Source organism: Chiloscyllium plagiosum, unplaced genomic scaffold (assembly GCF_037043375.1).
Source record: "Chiloscyllium plagiosum isolate Xiang-an unplaced genomic scaffold, Cpla_swu_hap1 HiC_scaffold_17, whole genome shotgun sequence".
NCBI classification, from domain to species: Eukaryota; Metazoa; Chordata; class Chondrichthyes; order Orectolobiformes; family Hemiscylliidae; genus Chiloscyllium; species Chiloscyllium plagiosum.
This window is the reverse complement of record NW_028270155.1, coordinates 66332814-66348108: the sequence shown is the minus strand read 5'-3', so window position 1 is coordinate 66348108 and position 15295 is coordinate 66332814. Positions and strand designations below refer to the sequence as shown.

Sequence of the window (15295 nt, the reverse complement as noted above, 5' to 3'; positions counted from 1 at the left end):
CTAGGGAGAAACCTGATTACATGATTGATGGGACAAAGTTCTCTAGCCCCGAATGATATGACTAAGAGTGTGGAAATGGGTGGATGTAAAAGATCCTTTGGAATTATTTGGGAGGAGAATTTGGCTCTTTCAACATCATGTGGCCGTTCTCACATTTTGTGGGGGCACTTAGTGCAAATTGATTACCTGGTTTCCTACATCACAACAGGGTCTATACTTAGACAAATCTGACATTGGATCTAAAAAAAAAATACAAATGCAAAACTTCCTTGCCTTTTCAATTCGCAAGAAAACATTTCCCAATTTAACATTAATATTCCATGACCAAACAGGTCACAAGCCCAGATTCTAAATATAATTGGTATTTATATTCCTGGTGTGCCATTTATATGGTGTGATTTTTATATTCCTGTGCACTTGCACAGCTTTAAGAAGCTTTCACCAGAGTGAAAAATGTTGATTCTGTTAAAGGATTTGGTAAAATAATAGTTAGAAATCTTGCATTCAAATAGCTACTGTTACAATAAAGATATACTAATTTGATTGCCAGTGTTTTCTGGTTCTCTGCTGGTTATCTCTGATAGAAATAACCTCTTGTGTTGCCGTAACCCCTTTTCTGATCAACTGGATGCATGCTGCTATAGGAAATTTTCCTGAACACACTCTGGAATGCTTGCTCCTTTCTGCACTTTACCCTACTACAATCCCAGTTTACACTCAGATAGTTAAAGTCCCCATTATAAAGACAACAGAGGTTTGCATGTCACCCTAACTTCTGTACAGATGTGCTTCTCTATATTTTTCCCAATTGTCAGTGCTCTGTAGAAGTCATAGTATTTTGGATCCATGACTGCAGGGCTTCCCAAAAAAGAGCAGCTAGAGAATGAAGATCACAAGTGGGATCATGAGCTGCAGTTTTGGGATAGTGTGGTATGAGCCCAATCAAGTCCCGGCAGATGTACAGCTGCATCCCAGCACTCATTGTTCTCTCAAACTGCCTGTGGCGATTTTCATACCTCTACCCTTGTGAAGACTTTAGAAGCAGAGGGTATAATCTCAGATTATGGGGTTGCCCACTGTAGACAGAGATGAGAAGGGATTTCTTTTCACAGAGGGTAGTGACTCTGTGGGATTCTTTACTGCAAAGGGTTGCCAAGGCTGGGTTTTAATCAGTAAGGGAATCAAGGGTTATGAAGAAAAGGCAGAAAAGTGAAGTTGAGGATTATCAGATATCAGTGAATGTGCTGAATAACCTACTTCTGCTCCTTACATCTTTTGTGAGGGGTAGGTAACAGTTAACAGACAGAAGTAAGTCCATTGGTCTGTTAGATATTTTCTAATCATCCTTTTCAGTTATTAAACATTTCTGGAGTAAGTGGGATTTGAACCAGGGTCTCTTAGCTCAGAGGTACCCTTCTGACCCCACTTGTGGTCCTCATTGTCTAGCTGCTCTTCTTTGGGAAGCCCTGCAGTCATAGATCCACAATGCTATGACTTCTACAGAGCACTGACAATTGGGAATGATATAGGGAAGCACATCTGTACAGAAATTAGAGTGACATACAAACCTTGTCTTTATAATGGGGACTTTAACTATCTGAGTATAGGCTGGGATTGTAGTAGGGTAAAGTGCAGAGAGGAGCAAGCACTCCAGAGTGTGTTCAGGAATGCTTGCTCATTCCTGCTATAGCAGCATGCATCCAGTTGATCAGGAGAGGGAGTACGGCAACACAAGGAATTCTTACTATCAGTGATAACTAGCAGAGATCCATAAAACATTGTCAATCAAATTAGTATATCGTTATTGCAACAGTAGCTATTTGAATGCAAGCATTCTAACATTATTTTATCAAATCCTTTAACAGAATCAAAATTTTTCACTCTGGTGAAAGCTACTTAAAGCTGTGCAAGTGCACAGGAATATAAATACCACAGCAACACTGGAACATCCCATTCATCTGTTTGAGTGCATGGACCAATCAGAATGCTGCAAACAGACAATGTTTGTCAATTAACATAGGTTGTGAGAGTAATCCTTTGAAAATATGAACCTGGCTATTTCAAATTTAGCACTGAAGCTACCATCTCACTTTACATTTCTTTTTGGATGGACTGTACCCATATTGTATTTATAGACTGTCTTTGAACAGTCAACCTTAATAACCACATTCTGATAATCACACTAATTTAAAAGCAATGAATTCAATTGCTCCAATTTTTATAATTCCTTTAATTCTACAGCAATGTCAATAATGTGGATTGCTACATCAAATTTCAAAGATGACATTTTTAAAGAAAGTATTAGTGCCCATTGTGGTTCTATGTAGTTAGACAATTGTTGAACACTAAGATGAACATCTGTCTAAATAAGTGAAGCCTGACCTAACAAATTTCATTCCAACATCATCATAAGTGTGTTTATCAGCTGATCAATGTATAGGTTCTTCGAAACAGAACAAGAAATATCAAGACAGAATAAAGAAAAATATTTCTAAAGAGGAGGAGCTTTTAGGACAAATTTATTCTACAATGTGATCCATGTGAGCTCCCAGCTTTGTCTTGATTTCACTTCAACTGCTTACACACATCCAATTCTTCCAAACCATGCCTACCACCCCTACAATCTCTACCCAAGCAGCAGGATGCCTTCCTGGACTGCAGCATCCTCTGGAGTGTTCCTTACCAGAGCGGGGATGCAAGTTGACCCGTCAGGTTAACTTCTGGATGGGGAGCCTGTTTTGAAAAAAAAAAACATGCATTTTGTGGATTTAAAACACAGAATTCAGGGAAACCTGGATTTCTGGATTCCAAATTGGAGCTCATGCTCCACAAAGGAAATTCCTTCCCAACAAATATTAGGGGCAATATAACTCACCACCAATCTCCACTACAGCTTGAGCAACAAATTATAATACAGGACTAAAGAACTCATTCTGTTAAAATCATCAAACTGGGTGGGTGCGCTGGATAGCACTGAAGAGGAATTTGTGTCATCCTATTAAAATACAATGAATATTCTACATACATGCAATGTGCCTCCTCTAAAAACAATGCAAGTCAGCTGATTTTTTTCAGTCGTTAGAGGCACCAAACATATCTCGCACATAACACATTCAAATTGTCTATAAATGTAGTTATGAAAGCCATTAGGCATTAGCTTGTGTACTGCAAGCAAGCACAAAATTCACCGTGCAGGAATATTGTGTGTGTACAGAACAAACTGCAGGTAAAAGTGAGATAACAAAGAGACAATACGAGAGCAATTAAGTGCAAAGTCTGGAAACAAAGGAGATAAAAAACAGACTTACCTATTGCTCATAGAACCTAAACTGAAAAAGGAAGTGCTCCTATTGCCGATCCTGTCATGAAAGTGAAACAAATATTGTGTATACATTGAACAGTGCCAATATCTTTTTTGGTTTATATTGCAAAAGTTTTATGGTGAAAGAACAGGCCCCTGGGTATAAATCAGAGACTGAACAGTAGTGACATCTCCATGTGTTATACACATACTAAGTGCTTCTGGGTTGTTGTTCACAAAAACATATGCATATAAGCATACAGACAGCCCTAAACATCACGAAACAGTGATTCTTTATTCCAAAGGCATCAGGTCACAAACATGAAAGGAAATTAAAGTTGAAGTAGGAAAACAAAGTATTTACATCGCAATATACCTGACTTCACACCTGCATAAGGACTTTGTCTGGCTGTCCCCCCATGAGGATTTTGATCACTAAAAATCATACTTTACACCAAAGAAAGTCTATGCAACAGTTCGAGCCTTACCCTTCCATTATCATCACCTCATGCTGGAGACCACATTACACAGAGACCAGACAACCTCAAGTCTGACATATCCATAGCAAAGATTGTCCCCAATATTCACAGATTGAAGATGGTCCCTATGCAATATATATTAAGGTGAAGCAATGCCAGGAGCTTCCACTGTATAACACACAATCCAAATAGAACATGGGAAACATCAGAATTTCATTTACAGAGTGAACAGTACTGACAGTTCCTGCTATATTATATACAGAGTTGTCAGCACTGTCAATTCCTGGTGCATCATGTACTGAATGAATAGCACTGTCAGTTCCTGGTTTATTACATACAAAGTGAACAGCAGTGACAGTTCCTCGTGTATAATAAACATAGTGAACAGCACTGTCAATTCCAGGTATAAGAGACAGTTTGAACACAGTGACAATTCTTGTTGTATTAGAGTTAAAAATCACACAACACCAGGTTATAGTCCAACAGGTTTATTTGGAAGCACTAGTTTTCAGAACACTGTTCCTTCATCAGAGCGAAATAAACCTGTTGAACTATAATCTGGTTTTGTGTGATTTTAAACTTTGTTCATCCCTGTCCAACACCGGCACCTCCACATCGTGTTGTATTAGATACAGTGTGAATAGCACTGAAAGTTCCAGGTGTAAGAGACAGCCTGAACAGCATTGACAGTTCTTGATGTACTCAGCCATGAATACAAAAATTCCATTACCTTGGTAAAATTTAAGTATATAAACTGAGGATGTCCACTAATTATGTTGTTGAAATTGATATTACCCCATAATGTTATATCATTAATACTGAATTTTGAATGCATACTTTTTTGTGTTTTGCATTGCCAAATTACCTTAATTTCTGAGTTTTCCAAACAAACATAAAATTGTATAAAACATACAGCACAGTCCCAGTTATTCTGTGTCGGTATTTAGGCTCCATTTAAGATTCTTCTTTTCATCGATCTCATCTCAGCCTTTTTGTAGATCTTTGTATTCCTTTTCTCTCATGTACTTGCCTCGTTTCCTTATAGCATCCAAGCATCCAGGCCATTTGCTTCAAACACTTCAATGCCTTTACTTATAGTGAACCAAGATAACCCCATAATTAAAGCTTAGCTGAGCGGGTTTTCTGTCATTAAGTTCCCTGTTCCACATTAGGCTTTCCAAAAGGTTCTCAACTCTTTTGAGGTGCCGTGAACTATATATGTCTCCTGACAAAATGGACTGGAAATGGTGCGGTTGTCTAAAATTCCCACTTCATAATGGAATAGGCGAAGGTGGAATTCTTTTTATTGCAAAAATTACTTTATTCACAAAAAAAAACTTTAGGTATTAAAGAGGTCTGTACAATCTTCGCATATCAAGAGAAAAACAAGCATTGGGATTTGCCATACCCTGCAGTGTAAACCAAAGGCATTTCCTACTCATAAAGGACACTATTTACATACACTGTGACAAAGACACTGTGACAATGATGACTGAATCGATCCTGGCTGTATTTTGTCAGAAAGACCTTAGACGGTGGTCTTTCTTAGTGGCTGCTCTCCTGAGTTTAGTGTGTCCCTCAGCATGTAATCCTGGACCTTGGAATGTGCCAGTCTGCAATACTCGGGCGAGGTCAACTCTTTATACTAGAAGACCAACAAGTTTCAGGTAGACCAAAGAGCTTCTTTTATTGAGTTAATAGTTTTCCAGGCACAGTAGATTTTGTCTTGGTGTGTGTCCTAGGGAAAAGACCATAGAGCACAGAGTGCTGCACCACAGAGCTGCTTGGGATGAACATCAACTACAACCACTGCATCTCTCTCCAGAGCTTCTTTGTGTAGGCATATCCCAGAAGGAGATGTATGACAGCCTTTTCTGCCCTGCAGCTGCTTCGAGGTCAGTGTGCAATCGTGTACACGAAGGAACTTGCAGGTAGCACCAAGTTACATCTTGGTGCATGCTGGAAAAAACTGGAGATGAGGCATTCTGCCAAACATCTTCGACAGTCTGTTCAGAGAATCACCCAACTGGATAAACCCCTCTCCTTTGCCCATAGGGTCTTGAGGACGTTACATGCTAAACCACTGCCTGATGGACTTATGGTCAAAGGTATTTTCCTTTACAAATTTTTCCACAAGGCACAGCTTGATGCAGCCATACACAAACATACAATCTTCACCACCCTTTCTCCATAGCTTTGTACATGGTGTCCCTATGATACAGTCCTACCTTTGCCTTCCAGATGAAATAGAAGATGGTTTGGGTGACTGCCGTGGTGCAGGCTCGGGGAATGGGCTGGATCTGTGCCACATACAACAACACCAAAAGTACTTCAAGCCTGATATTGGGTTTTTTTAACCTGCAATGGAAAGGGAGCAGTGTTCCCATCTGCCCAGTTTCTGCCTCACCTTCAACTGTGAAACTGCTCACCAATTTCCAATTTGTCCTTCTCCCCCTTCCATTTGTAGACAAGGGTGATGGCCCCTTTCCTCATGGATTCGCACATGCTACATGCCAGAAGCATATTGTCGTACAACTCCAGCAGGTCCTGGCCAATCAAGTCCCACAGAACTGAATATATCTTGGCTGGTAAGCTGTTACTTCTGGGAGTTTTATTTTATTCTTTTCAAAGGAGTTGAGGACCTTAAAAACTTAGAACATAGAACATTACAGCGCAGTACAGCCCCTTTGGCCCTCGGTGTTGCATTGACCTGTGAAACCAATCTAAAGTTCAGCTATCTTACACTATTCCATTTTCATCCATATGTTTATCCAATGACCATTTAAATGCCCTTAAAGTTGGCGAGTCTACTACTGTTGCAGGCAGTGCATTCCATACCCCGACTACTCTCTGAGTAAAGAAACTACTTCTGACATCAATCCTATATCTATCACCTCTTAATTTAAAGCTATGTCCCCTCGTACTAGCTCTAATCCTAACCCATCTGAGGAAAAAGGCTCTTACTGTCCACCCTATCTAACCCTCTGATGATCTTATATGTCTCAATTAAGTCACCTCTCAACCTTCTTCTAATGAAAACAACCTCAAATCTATCAGCCTTTCCTCGTAAGACCTTCCCTCCATACCAGGCAACATCTTAGTAAATCTCCTCTAAATTTTTTCCAAAGCTTCCACATCCTTCCTATATTGCAGTGACCAGATAAGTACGCAATACTCCAAGAGTGGCCAAACCAGAGTTCTGTACAGCTGCAGCGTGAGCTCATGGTTCCGAAACTCAATCCCTCTACTAATAAAAGCTAACACACCTTAACAACCCTATCATCCTGGGTGGCAACTTTCAGGGATCTATGTACATGAGTAGGTGGCTCATCCAGTGATAATGGTCCAGCCTCTCCTGCGTGCTGTTGTCTAAGACATCCATGATAGAAGTCAGGAACAACTGGGAGGCCATTTTGGCTTTGGGCTTCATGTCACACAGTCTGGCATAAAGGGATTTGCTAATCCTCAGAATGTCAGACTAAGGTGACATTACTGAGCTGTCCTCTTCCTTCAGGCTGTTGATCACAGAACTTTCTCTGCGCTCCTTCTGGAAGAAGAAACACTTCCAATCCAGAGTGGACCTGGATTGGAGGATTATCTTGAAGACCTCTGAGGCAAAGAGTGAGGCTTGCTGGTCCTTCACCTCCTGAAGATCCTCCTTGACATCAACCTCAATCATCTGCAGCAGGAAGAGTTTCTGCATGCTTTTCTGGAGTTTGGATAGGTTTCCATATCTTTCCCTCACCTTCCAAACACCTTCAAGGATGTAGGCAAAAGTGGAATTGCTGCATGTGGGCTCACTGTCTCCACATTTATCCTGTAACTTTAAAAGTCCCACACTCTGAGTATGTGGGCAGGAATCCCCAATGGAGTCACTTGCCATTTTAAAATCTTCCTACTTCTGTTCCAGATAAAGCTAGGAAACTTCAAGGCTCTCTCTCTTATATCCAACCTTTCCTTTTCATTTCTCTGCCCTTATTCTTTATGGCATGATTTAAGTTCTTTGCACATTAAAGTATATATTGTCAGTTACAAATGGAGTTCACTTTCCCTCCCTGTTTAACAATGTATTGTATATTTATTGCTTCTTCAATGAAAGTTTCAAAGTACCAATTTCTTTTCAACATACACAAATTCTGTGGCAGGATTACTCCCAGATTCTTCAAACTTTCCATGGCCATTATCCACCAAAAATGAAAAGGAACAAATTAGATATTAGTTAAACTATCGATGTCACACAGAACTCAAGAAATACTGATCCATTTTAAGTTATTCAAAATGCTTGTTCACACTCAGCTGGTCACTTTTTTCAGGTTCACATTTTTCAATTAGCAATGTAGCATCCAACTATAATACTCCACCCCAGAATTTGCCCCACCAGGGGCTCAAACATTTTAGACCACTGCTACACCCTGTGAAAGATGCCTACTGCTCCATCCACCGGCCTCATTTCAGGAACTCCGACCACAATGCTGTGTTTCTTCTCCCGGCTTCCAGGCAAAAGCTCAAGTAGGAGAACCCCACGCGGATACAGGTCCAGTGCTGGTCGGAGGAGGCAGAGGATAAACTCCAGTGCTGTCTGGAATCGGCTGGTTGGGCCATGTTCAAACAGTCTGCAGGTACCTTGGATGAGTACACCACCACCAACACAGATTTTATCAGCAAGTGTGTGGAGGACAGCATACTGAGGAAATCAATCCGGAAACCTTGGATGAATCAGGACTTACAGAACCTGCTAAAAACCAGGTGTGAGGGCTTCAGATCAGGAGACCCACTCAAATATAAGGAATCCAAGTATGACCTTCGCACAGCCATCAAGACAGCCAAGGACCAATACTGATCCAAACTAGAGACCCGGCGACTATGGCAAGGACTGAATGACATCTCAGTTTCTACAAAGCGACAGTGCAAGACAGCAGACGATGACACATCCCTCCCAGATCATCTCAATGCCTCCTATGTTCACTTTGAGCAGAATTTCGGCGGAGAGGTAACACCTATTCCGACAAGTCCTGACAACCCTATCCCAACAGTCACTGCATCAGAGGTCAGATTGGTTTTCTTTTGTGTGAATCCAAGGAAAGCGATGGAACCAGACGGAGCACCAGGCCGTGCACGCAGAGCATGCGCAAATTAATGGGCAGAGGTCTTCTCGGACAGCTTCAACCTCTCCCTGCAGCAGGCCACTGTCCCTGCCTGTTTCAAGAGGGCCAACAGCATCCCTGTGCCTAAGAAGGCTCATGCAGCATGTTTCAATGACTACCGCCCAGTGGCCCTAACTTCAGTGGCCATGAAGTGCTTTGAAAGGCTGGCCATGGCATTAATCAACTCCAGCCTCCCCACTACTCTTGACACACTCCAATTTGCCTATTGGACCAACTGATCCACATTAGATGCCATTTCACTTGTTCTTCACTCCTCCCTAGAATCCTACTCATTGACTACAGTTCAGTCTTCAACACTATTATCCCCTCGAGACTGATTACTAAACCCCACTAAGCCCCACTCTCTGCAACTGGAACCTCAGTTTCCTGACCTACAGGCCACAATCAGTGAAGATTGTGGACAATATCCATTGTCACTAACATTCAACACTGGAGCCCCAGAGGGTGCGTACTCAGCCTCCTACTGTACTCACTGTATACCCATGACTGTGTCGCCAAATACCAAACTAATGCCATTTACAGTTTGCTGATGACACCATCGAATCTCAGATGGCGACAAAACAGACTACAGACAGGAGGTGGAAGATCTGGAAAAATGGCGCATGGAGAACAACCTAGCTCTCAATGCCAGCAAAACAAGAAACTCATTATTGACTTATGGTGGGATGTTACTCATGCCGCCCTACACTTAAACTACACAGAGGTGGAACGAGTGGAGAGTGTCAAACTCCTGGGAGTGGTCATCACAACAAGCTTTCTTAGACTCTTCATATGGATGCAGTGGTTACAAAGGCCCAACAACTTCTCTTCTTCCTCAGGCAGCTGAGGAAATTTACCATGACGGCGAACACCCTTGCCAATTTTTATAGGTGCGCCATCGAGAGCATTCTGTCTGAATTTATCACAACCTGGTATGGCAACTGTACCATTCAAGATCGGAGATGGTTAGAGTGGTGAACCCGGCCCAGACAATCTCAAAGGCCAACTTCCCCTCTATAGAATCCATCTATCAGACCCGCTGTCAAGGAAAGGCTGCCAGCATTCTTAAAGATCCATCCCATCCTGGCAATGTTTTTCTACAACCTCTATCAGGGAGAAGGTACAGAAGCTTGAATAGACGCACCAGCAGGTTTCGTAATAGTTTCTACCCTATTTTGTTAGAATACTGAATGGACTCACAAACTCTTAACATTCACCTCTACCTCTGTTTTTGTTTTTGCTGCTGTTTACCTATTATTTATTATCTATGCTACTTAACTCTGTGATCTGCCTGTATTGCTCGCAAGACAAAGCTTTCACTGTGCCTCAGTACACGTGACAATAAATTCAATTCAATTCAAATTCAATTAGTAATGTAGAATTTAGGCAATAATTTACAGAACAAATGGAAGATGTATTGAATAAAATAGTTACAAACTTGTTTTATTGAAGCAAATGCATTTCAGAGCTTGATTTTGTTATCTTTAACATAAAACATATTCTTGGCTTGGATTTTGCATTGAACCCCTCTAGGTATTTTCAAAATTAGTTACTTTAATATACTTAATTGGAATATCTCACATTGTCCACTCTTTTGTTGCTTACATTGTCTTCCTCTGGATATTCAGAAGCGGTCTTTGGCCAATTTTCTATCCTTGACTCAGAGTAAATACAATAAGTCTGTTAGCACATAGTTCTCTCAGCATTTGGATCCAAGCTGCTATGCAGCCAAGAGTAAAGAGATGAAAGACTAATTTCTCTAATGGCTCTATTAGTCTTGAATGTAGTCTCTGAGAAACACAAATGAAAGATTCAGGCAATTGATGGTGGGAACAGAGTGAGGTCATGGTCAAGGGGGCGGTAGGAGGAGGTGTCTTCGAATTGGTGCCTGGCTTCAGCAGTATAGAGGTCAGTGCACCAAACTATCACTGCACCGCCTTTGTCTGCTGGTTTGATGGTGAAGTTATGGTTGGAGTGGAGAAGTGGAGGGCTGCGTGTTGGGAGGGTGAGAGGTTGGAGTGGGTGAGGAGGGTTGGACAGGTTGAGGTGGTTGACCATGACCTCACACCCCATCACCAAACCATCATCTCCCAGACCTTACACAACCTCATCACCTCAGGGGATCTCCCACTCACAGCTTCCAAACTCATAGGTCGAGAACCTCGCAACACCCAATTCTACCGTCTACCCAAGATCCACAAGCTTACTACACTGGCTGACCTATCATCTCAACCTGCTCCTGCTCCACCAAACTCATCTCCACCACCTTGATACTGTCCAAATCCCCCCCAGTCCAGGAACTCCCCACATACATTTGGGACACCACCCACACCTTCCACCTCCTCCAAGACTTCAGTTTCCCTGATCCCCAATGCTTAATCTTCACCATGGATATCCAATCTCTCTATACCTCTATCCGCCATGACCAGGGTCTCCAAGCCCTCTGTTTCTTCCTCTCCCAACATCCCCACCAGTACCCTTCCACTGACACTCTTAATCGTTTGGATGAACTGGTCCTCACCCTCAACAATTTCTCCTTCCAATCTTCCCATTCCTCCAGATGAAAGGGGTAGCCATGGGTACCTGCAAGGGCCCCAGCTATGCCTGTCTCTTTGTTGGCTATGTGGAGCAGTCCATCTTCCATAGTTACACCGGCACCACTCCCCACCTTTTCCTCCGCTACATTGATGACTGCATCGGTGCCACCTTGTGCTTCCACGAGGAGGTTGAGCAGTTCATCAACTTCACCAACACATTCCACCCCAACCTTAAATTCACCTGGACCATCTCTGATACCTCTCTCCCCTTCCTAGACCTCTCCATCTACATCCATGAGGACTGACTCAACACTGCCATTTTTTACAAACCCACCAACTCTCACATCTACCTGGATTACACTTCCTCCCATCCTACCTCCTGCAAAAATGCCATCCTGTATTCCCAATTTTTCCACCTCCGCCGCATCTGCTCTCAGAATAACTAGTTCCACCACAGAACACACCAGATGGCCTCCTTCTTTAAAGACCAAAATTTCCCCTCCCATGTGTTTGAAGATGCCCTCCAACGCATCTCATCCATGTCCCGCACCTCCACCTTTGAACTACCCCCAACCGCAACAAGGGCAGAACGCACCTGTCCTCACCTTCCACCCCACCAACCTCGGTATAAATCGCATCATCCGCCAATATTTCTACCACCTACAAATGGACCCCACCATCAGGGATATATTTCCCTTCCCCAACTCTATCCACTTTCCGCAAAGACTGTTCACTCTCCGACTACCTGGTCAGGTCTACATCCCCTAACAAGCCACCCTCTCCTCCTGGCACCTTCCTCTGCCACCGCAGGAATTGCAGAACCTGCGCCCACACCTCCCCCCCTTATCTCCAAGGTTCCAAAGGAGCCTTCCACATCCATCAAAGTTTAATCTACACTTCCACACATGTCATTTATTGTATCCATTGCAACTGATACGGACTCCACTACTTTGGGGAGACTGGGCGCCTTGTTGCAGAGCATTTTAGAGAATATCTCCAGGACACCCCCACCAATCAACCCCACTACCCATGGCCAAACATTTCAACTCCCCCTCCTACTCTGCCAAGGACATGCAGGTCCTGGGCCTCCTTCATCGCCACTCCCTCAGCACTTGACGCATGGAGGAAGAATACCTTATCTTCCGCCTCGGGACCCTTCAACCCCGGGGCATCAATGTGAACTTCACCAGTTTCCTCATTTTCCTTCCTCCCACATTACTCCAGTTCCAACCTTCCAGCTCAGCACCATTCTCATGACCTGTCCTACCTGACAATCTTCCTTCCCACCAATCTGCTCCACCCTCCTCTCCGACCTATCACCATCACCCCCACCTCCATCCACCTATTGAATTGTCATCTATCTTCCCCCCAGCGCCATCCCCCCAACCCATTTATCTCTCCACCCCCGAGGCTCCCAGCCTCATTCCTGATTAAAGGCTCTGGCCTGAAATGTCGATTTTCCTTCTCCTCGGATGCCGCCTGACCTGCTGTGCTTTTCCAGCAACGTACTCTCAACTCTGATCTCCAGCATCTGCAGACCTTACTGTGTCTTTCCTGATTGGAAAAATATTAATAAAAAAAAAAGCAGACTCAGGGATGGGTCTGTCTATCCTAGGCTGGATCTAGCCTATGTCATGAGTAGAGGCTCTGTCTTTGGTGTCCAACAACAAATGACGTTTCTTTCCAGTCCAGTTTCCTGCATTATTGCCAGAGAATTTGAAAAGACATCAGCCCTCTGCTTTCTGGGAGAGAATTAACAGGAAATCAAAACAAATCTACAATAGACGTAGCAAAGTTTTAAATAAGCGACAATGTGATGGAAATAAATTGGAAATAAATGGGCAGGAAGTCAATGTTCGCAGTTTGAAGTTGCCTAAGAGGCAAGATGACATCAAAAATAAGTTAGTCTGCTCACGAATAGGGACAGGGCATATACTTTATTAGTTTTTCTGTGTTTTTCTGGAGAAAAATCCAATTAAACCAAATTCAATTCCTGCTGACTCTCACTTTTTCTATTCATTTTCTGCCAGCAAATTAATGCAAATTTATGATTCAATTCGGGCCTCATTTTAGCAAACATTTCTCAGACTCGTTAAGAAAAGAATGGAGAGGCTAATGTGTGAGATTCATAAATATGCAATCCAAATCACAAGGGGGCACTAAAGATACACCCCTGGAATGCACTGTTATGAGGTTAGATTATGGGCAGTATTAATACACTTATAAGCATAAGTCCTCAGATCACTTATAAAAATGACCAATACTGTTTTAATAGAGAACTTACAAGGCTCTTAAGGCATCCCAAGGCATCAGCAACAACATTATTCAATTGGCAATGATTTGGGATAAACCAGTTACTGCTCATCAGTAACACCAACAATTTGTGTCCATTTGTGGGCAGCGCGATGGCTCAATGGCTAGCACTGCTGCTCCAAGCGCCAGGAAACTGGATTTGATTCCAGCCTTGGGCGACTGTCTATGTGGAGTCTGCACATTCTGCATGGTTTCCTCTGGGCGCTTCAGTTTCCTTTTGTAGTCCAAAGATGTGTAAGTTAGGTGGATTGGCCATGCTAAATTGCCCATAGAGTCCGGGGATGTGCAGGCTAGGTGGATTGGCTATGGGAAATGCAGGGTTACAGCTATAGAATTGGGGCTGGGTTTGGTTGGGATGCTCTTTAGAGGGTTGGTGTAGTTTCAGTGGGCGAAATGGCCTGCTTCCACACTGCAGGGATTCTATGTGCTAAATTATCTTAAGCTGCATAGGAATGTTATAAAATATAACATCAAGACAAACAAGATTAAATAGGACTAAAGTTTCAGGTTGAACTTAATCTGATCGATAAGAAAATTTATTGCTCCTTCTTGTCACACTTACTGTGTGACTTTCTGAGTACTATTTTCTGTTTTTATATGTAGGAGTTAAGGAGTTTTCATAAAGGACAAAAGAAAGGGGGAGAGATCCAGGGAGCAAATTTCAGCAGCATGAAGTCTGACTGCTGGTCATGGACTGATCAAATCAGATATGTTCAAGAGACTAGAATCCACCCAACCTCCACCGTCAAATCCAAGCCACCCAACACCTGGAGGAAGAAGGCCTCATCTCCCACCTTGGGACTCGCCAACCACACAGCATCAACATTGATTTTGCCAGTTTCCTCATCTCCCCTCCCCCACATCCCTCCCATCTGTCCATCTTCCTTCCTGCCTATCTGCTCCACCCTCCTCCCCGATGTATCACCATCACTTCCCACCAGCATCTACCTATTGCCTTTCCATCCACCTTTCTCCTAGCCACACCCCCACCCTCCTTTATATCGCTCAGTCACCTTCCCCCACCCCCCACATTCCTGATGAAGGGCTTACACCCAAAATGTCGATTCTCCTGCCCCTTGGATGCTGCCTGACCTGCTGTGCTTTTCCAGCGCCACACTTTTCGACTCTGATCTCCAGCATCTGCAGTCCCCACTTTCTCCTGGAATTAGAGTAGCACAGATCACTTGGAGAGTTGCAGGGGTTGAGATTATTACAGAGATAGAATGACGCAATGGAGAAATGCAAAAACAAGGGTAAGAATTTTAAACACTGAGCTTTCGATGAGGCTTTAATAATTTTAACATTGAGGTACTGAGAGCTGAGTGTACTTTAACAAGTGCTAACGAGACCTGGGTCATGAAGCAGTTGCTCAAAGTAAGCATGCAGATGCAGCAGACAGTAAAGAAGTCAAACTGTATGTAGGCCTTCATACTGAGAGAATTCGAGTAGAAGAACAAGGACGTCTTGTTGCAATTATACAGAGCACTGGTGAGGCTATACCTTCAGTATTGTGTTTATTTT

At 42.9% G+C, this 15295-nt stretch overlaps 1 long non-coding RNA gene across 1 annotated transcript in view; it reads right to left on the bottom strand.

Annotated features, from left to right (window-relative positions):
* Positions 1-2566: 2566 nt before the first annotated feature.
* Positions 2567-15295, bottom strand: part of LOC122558537 (uncharacterized) — a 257021-nt gene continuing 244292 nt past the window's right edge. The window contains exon 5 of the long non-coding RNA XR_015759887.1: positions 2567-2733. This is a non-coding gene — a long non-coding RNA (uncharacterized LOC122558537). The remainder of the gene's footprint in view (positions 2734-15295) is intronic.